Genomic DNA, 6000 nt, shown 5'->3' with positions numbered 1-6000 from the left:
TACTATCGTATTCAATGAAAAGTTGATATGGTGAATAACAATCATTCAGTGTAAAGTTCATATAGTGAATAACAATGCATTCATTAAACGTTGTTATAGTGAATAGCACTAAATTCAGTGTAAAGAAATAATCGGGCAGATATTTACTTATAGTTATATCAAATCAGCGCTATCTAATAATTTAAAAGATTTTCAATCCAAGATACAGCGTGGATATTTATCCTTCAACACTTTCTTGTATAAAATCAATTTAAGGAATACAAATTTGTGTTCTGTTAGTAGGTTGGACAATGGAACAATATCATATGCATCGAGTAATCGCTTCTATAGTTTAGCTTATGAACAGATCATGTATGTATAGAAAGCTTTATTTCTTTACAAAATGTTAATGCAATCCGTCTAACATAAAGAGAATTACCATGTAAAATAGATTCTTACCATGTGATTTAAGATGTGATATACAATATGAAATCAATTAAGTCTTACCTGGCCTTACCTGTACATGTTTATCATGGTTTCCGAACTCTTTTCATCCTCATACAAACCAAACAAAACCCCACATTACAATCTTTCAAAGTGGATGGGTACCAGTCTTAAATATCATAAAAGTCTTTTCACGCTCAAATGATACATGTTCCTGCCTATATATCGTTATCGATGCTTGTACATTAGAGTCAATAATCAATCTAGTTTTGTTCCAGGTATCCACCCACGTAACCAAAAATACTTAAACATATAAATGTGGTTTGGGATTTAAAATTTCTAAAGAGCAGTGAAAAGGCTTAATTTAAGAAAATGTTATGAGATATGAGTGTCCATTATGTGATGGGAATAATTCTGATTTTGACCCTCTTTGGGAAAACTAATTAGAATATTAATTATAACAAACGTTACAGTTAAGGTATGTATGGTCACATTATTACTAAGCAAATAGTATTGCTGTATTACAGTAGCATAGCATGGACATGCATATCTGCCTATTCGCGTGACTGTATGGATAGATGTATATGTATTTGTGTTCGTACGTACGTTCATGCATACATGACTGACTTTTAAAAAGTAATCGTATTCAATTCAAACGATTAAACGAATTTCATATATCGATATTTCAGCCAATACTCCTTATCACCCAAAGGTATTAAGGACATGTATTGCAATATGAGAATATAAAAATCAATACTGTAAAGGGTGTATAACAAGCTCAATGGACCATGAATATGCCACGTATACGGCGCTATTTAGCCTTTTCTTATCTTTGTAAGCACAAAGGTCTCGAGCACCTATACACACATAGCGCTGTGTTATTATGTACACAAAGAACTTAAATAAAAGGATTACGTACGCACGGTCAGGGCATTGTTTGGACGGTTTGTAGGAATACTTCTTGACATAGGCAAATAACACTACAAAATCAGACTAAATTCACCGTTATGTCTTGTTTCTATCTGGGTGGTACTGTTGTTAAAATATTTCCAAAGACGTTGAATTTTCCTCAGCATATATAAAATGATCTTTCTGCATCTGCATCGCTATGTTCAATATGATGATGAAATTCTGAATAAAGTTCAGCTGCAAATGACGGTTTTGAAATTATTTAGCTTTTGAGACATGGTTGACGATTATTTAAACATATTAGTGTCTTTTGGGATTGGAATTTGCATTCGTGCATTATTCTAATGCCGGGTGGTGTTGCTATGGCGATAGCTGTCATACTGCAGCGCGTCACAAAGTCAATCGCGTCAATAATAATAATAATAAACTATCTTTAACGAGGATAACACATTTGGTCATGGCTGACCCATCTACCATGTGGTTCTCAGTTTTCGTAATAAAAAAATTTAAAAAATAGAAGATCATGCACATAACCATGTATCGTCGCACATTCATTCATACATATTTGACATGAATGACTATGTGTGACTATACTGGGAAACATACAAATATATATCAATTATGGATATGATTTTAAAGTTTTCTACTCAGAGCATTTTATATGTTATTCCAGCTGGTCTAGAAGGAATTTCTTTAATGATATTTTAAAAAAAGCAAGGGAAGTTGAATTACGTATCCTCACTGGTAAGGAATTCCATACAGTAGGTGCTGATACAGAAAATGAGCTTTTGCAATGATTTGTTTTCGACCAAGGAATCTAGAGATCGTTGTTTGTCGTCGATCGGAGATTACGCTCAGTATTCGATGATCTTAGTTCAATTATGTTAGAGATATAATCTGGAGAAAGACCGTTTAAAGACTTGTATGTCATGATTCCTTTAAAATAAAGAATACCTTTTTGTATAGGTAGCCATTTCAGACGTGAAAACAAAACATTTGAGGGAGTCATAACAGGAGGTTTCAGTATTATTCGGGCTGCTCTTTTCTGGAGTCTATCAATTCTGGACAGATTATAATTTGATGTGTTTCCCCATATGGTACAGCCGTAATCTATCAGTGGTAGTATATAACCCGAAAAATAAATTTCAAGTGATTGTGGAGGTAGAAATTTTGAAAGCAATTTTAATAGAGTTATTCTTTTGACTACCATTGCATGTAAGTGATCGATATGCGCATTCCAGCTGAGGTGTTGATCAATGTAGATACCGAGAAGTTTTTGATTTTTGACAATAGATACGTCTAAGCCATTTTGAGTTAGAAGTAAATCCAGGAACTCTGGGATTTGTTTACTATACAGATAGCTTACCCTTTCTTGAACCACAGCTGCATTTGGATAGTTACCATTAAAAATGAACTTCTTTATTCCATTTACTCAAATATTCATGCGATGTATATAAGAAGTAATATCCAACTTCACAAAAACATTACCACTGATCAAACACTTGTCAATGCTTTTAAAAACAGACGACTTAAATATGCTCAGTCAAGGCAAGGCGGTACAATAATGTTTTTCTTCAACATTCATCCGTTTGATTTACCTAACTTCAAACTTAGTATATTTCACTTATGTAAATTAGTCTAACGGGAGTAGTGGGGCGATAGAGCGACCATGGAAATCGCAGTCAAAAAGGTCGTAGGCCTGTATAGCGACAACCTTTTTAGGCACACCCTGGGCCAGTATAGCGACAAGATTTATAGCAACAAAAGGTTAGGTCAAAATACGGACAATAGGAATTGTACAGGTTGGTGACGCCACGGTACTGGACACTGGCAACAATGTTGCAAGGGGTTGACCTCAATCGGGCCAAATATCACAGTGAGAGCGGGGAAAAAACTAGAACGCTTGGCGGGAAGGGACATAAACTGGATAGACACAGACATAATTTTTAGTAGGCAAGATGATACATCTTTTCGAGAAAGAGGAGTGACACCTTTCCGTTAACACAGAGGGCATCGCATATGTTTTTTCTTATCGTCCTCAAACATCTTCTGACTTCTGGACCGTAGATGAGGACTCTTTTCAGACAACATTGTCTCTCCACATATATCCTTTTTCAAACGCTCGTCTTGATGATCCGGATGATTGTCTATGATGACTTGATATACATGAGTAAATAAGTGCGGAACAGCGTCGACGATAGGTGGGTAGACAATTCAACGTTAGTCCACATCATGTGACGAGAATAGGTGAAGTGAATGAAGTGAACCGGGGTTATTCATAGTGGAAGAGCGGATCGAAACGGATTGAGTTTTTTCCACCAATCCTAACACGCGTTACAAAATTCAGTCACAGTGTGGAGTCTGTCTTCCAATCCGAAGAGAGCTACCTGTGACGTCACATTCCCTATATAGATGCACTGGCGTCTGTGCACAGTGAATCCATGCGACTGAGTTAGAACATGACGGAAACTAAGAAGACTTAATTGAGGTGCACCAGCCGTTGAAAAGAAATGCGATGGTATAGAGCGGCTACCAAAGTCAGCACGGACCTACTTCCAGAAGAGACCGATTTTAATTGGGTATTAGTGTATTTTCTCTCATCTTCGCTAGAATTTGTTCCGGTACCAGCACTTTCGCCACCTTCTCCTTCCGTACCACACGTCCAGTTATTTAAAGAGACAGAAAGAAGAAGAACAAGCTTTTCTCATTCAACAGAGACAGCGAGAAGAAGAAGAGACAAGAAGGAAACGACAGGAAGAACAAGTAGCAGAGAAGAAACAATGTCTAGGAAAGAAGGTGGTCAGTGAAAGTCAAACGATGTCGGTATTCTTAGACATTTTGGCAGCGTTAAGAGTCTAAAATAAATGTATCAAAAATATACAAAAACGTTCCACCCAATATTGAAGAAATCATACTAAACATGATTAATCAATCATGGCAGACAAGACAAATACCACAAAAATGGAAACAAGCTATAGTTATTCTGATTCAAAAATCTGGTAAAGTCCCACATAACTATCATCCTACAGGCAAATCTCCCTCACCGACACTACATGTAAGGTGATGGAGACAACGATAAACACTAGACTTAAACATCACCTCGAAAGTAACAATCTTCTCTCAACAACAACAACAAAAAAACAGTGACTTTCGCAATAAAAGATCTACCCTGGACCAACTAGTAGGCTCAAATCACTCATTAAACCAACTTTCAATGCTAAACGAAAGTGCGATCCACATCTCATAGCAATATTTCTAGACCTTGAGAAAGCATTTGATCGAGCTTGGACTGATGGTCTCATCGCCAAATTGAGCCACTATGGAATCAACGGCCACATGCATAAATGGATCAAACCTTTCTTAAAAGATAGACATATTAGAACTAGAATAGGTGATCAATATTCAGAAGAATACGAACTAGAAAATGGCACCCTCTAAGGAAGCGTATTAAGCCCTATTTAATATCATGATCAATGACATAGAACGCTCTGTCGACCTCAGTAAAATTGATATACCGCAATATGCTGTCGACAGTGGCATATGCAAAGCATGCAACCCACGCCCGTATAATTGAAATGACCGATCAGTCATTTGAGCCATCCAACCTCGAATAACCCCTGAAAATGGCCAGCAAACATATGGGCAAGATGTTGAAGTTGCAGGAGTCGTGGATACCATAGAGAATGGTGCCTATGGTTTACACATTTTGAAAACGGAAATCAATAATTTAAAAAGGCGAAGGAACAACTCTGAGAAATGATTAAAGAAGAAAATGTAAATATAGAAGACAAAGTCAGGACGAGAGAATGGAATGTTAAGATTAAAAAAGTGGAGAATGAAAAGAGAAAAAAAAATGAGATAGAAGGAAGAGAAGGATAAATAGGAGAAGAAAAAGAATGTTGTAGGGAGATAAGGTGCTGGTGGCAAAGAAAAAGACAAGGCAGAAATCAGAAGAAAAAGAAACACAAGGGCCCTTTTCAGGGCCATTCCACTGTCTTGAAAAGATTTGTTCTCTTGCGTAAAGTTTATTTTTATTTTATGTCTATCTCTATCTCTATCCAGTTCTATGTCCTGTCCCGCCAAGCGTTCTAGCTTTTTTTTTATTTCCCTGCTGTCACTGTTTGCTGTTTGGTCCGATTGAGGTCAGCCCCTTGCAACATTGTTGCCACTGTCCAGTACCGTAACGTTTCCCACCTGTTCCATTCCTATTGTCCGTATACAGTCCCAACCTTTTGGCGCTACACAGTCCCAGGGGGTCGGGGAAAATGTCGCTATACAGGCCCACAACCTTTTTGACTGATTTCCATTGTCGCTATATCGCCCCACTACACTACTAATTGGCAATTTTAGAGCAGTGACCAAAAGACGTAATATGGTATCGCCCTAGTTATTGTCAGTGAAGTATCGCATGAAAGTACGGCTGTTTACCTCTGAAAATCTTACGTTTTAATTGTCTCAGTGACTATTATCTGTATAGGAAGTAGCTTATGGATAGTTTTACAGGAGCACTATGCAGGGTGGTCAACTCTTTACACAGGCTACAGGTTAGCGACATGTATCATGGTGGTAAAGAAAAGCAACTCCCTGCTTTGTCTTGTTTCCTATGACAACTGAAAATTGTGTTTTAAAAGATGACCATGTATGTGTTTTTGGAAATAAAAAATGGGC

The sequence above is a fragment of the Sinohyriopsis cumingii genome, chromosome 14, assembly GCF_028554795.1.
Source record: "Sinohyriopsis cumingii isolate HCF-2022 chromosome 14, ASM2855479v2, whole genome shotgun sequence".
In the NCBI taxonomy this organism is placed as follows: Eukaryota; Metazoa; Mollusca; class Bivalvia; order Unionida; family Unionidae; genus Sinohyriopsis; species Sinohyriopsis cumingii.
This window is presented reverse-complemented; position numbering follows the sequence as displayed.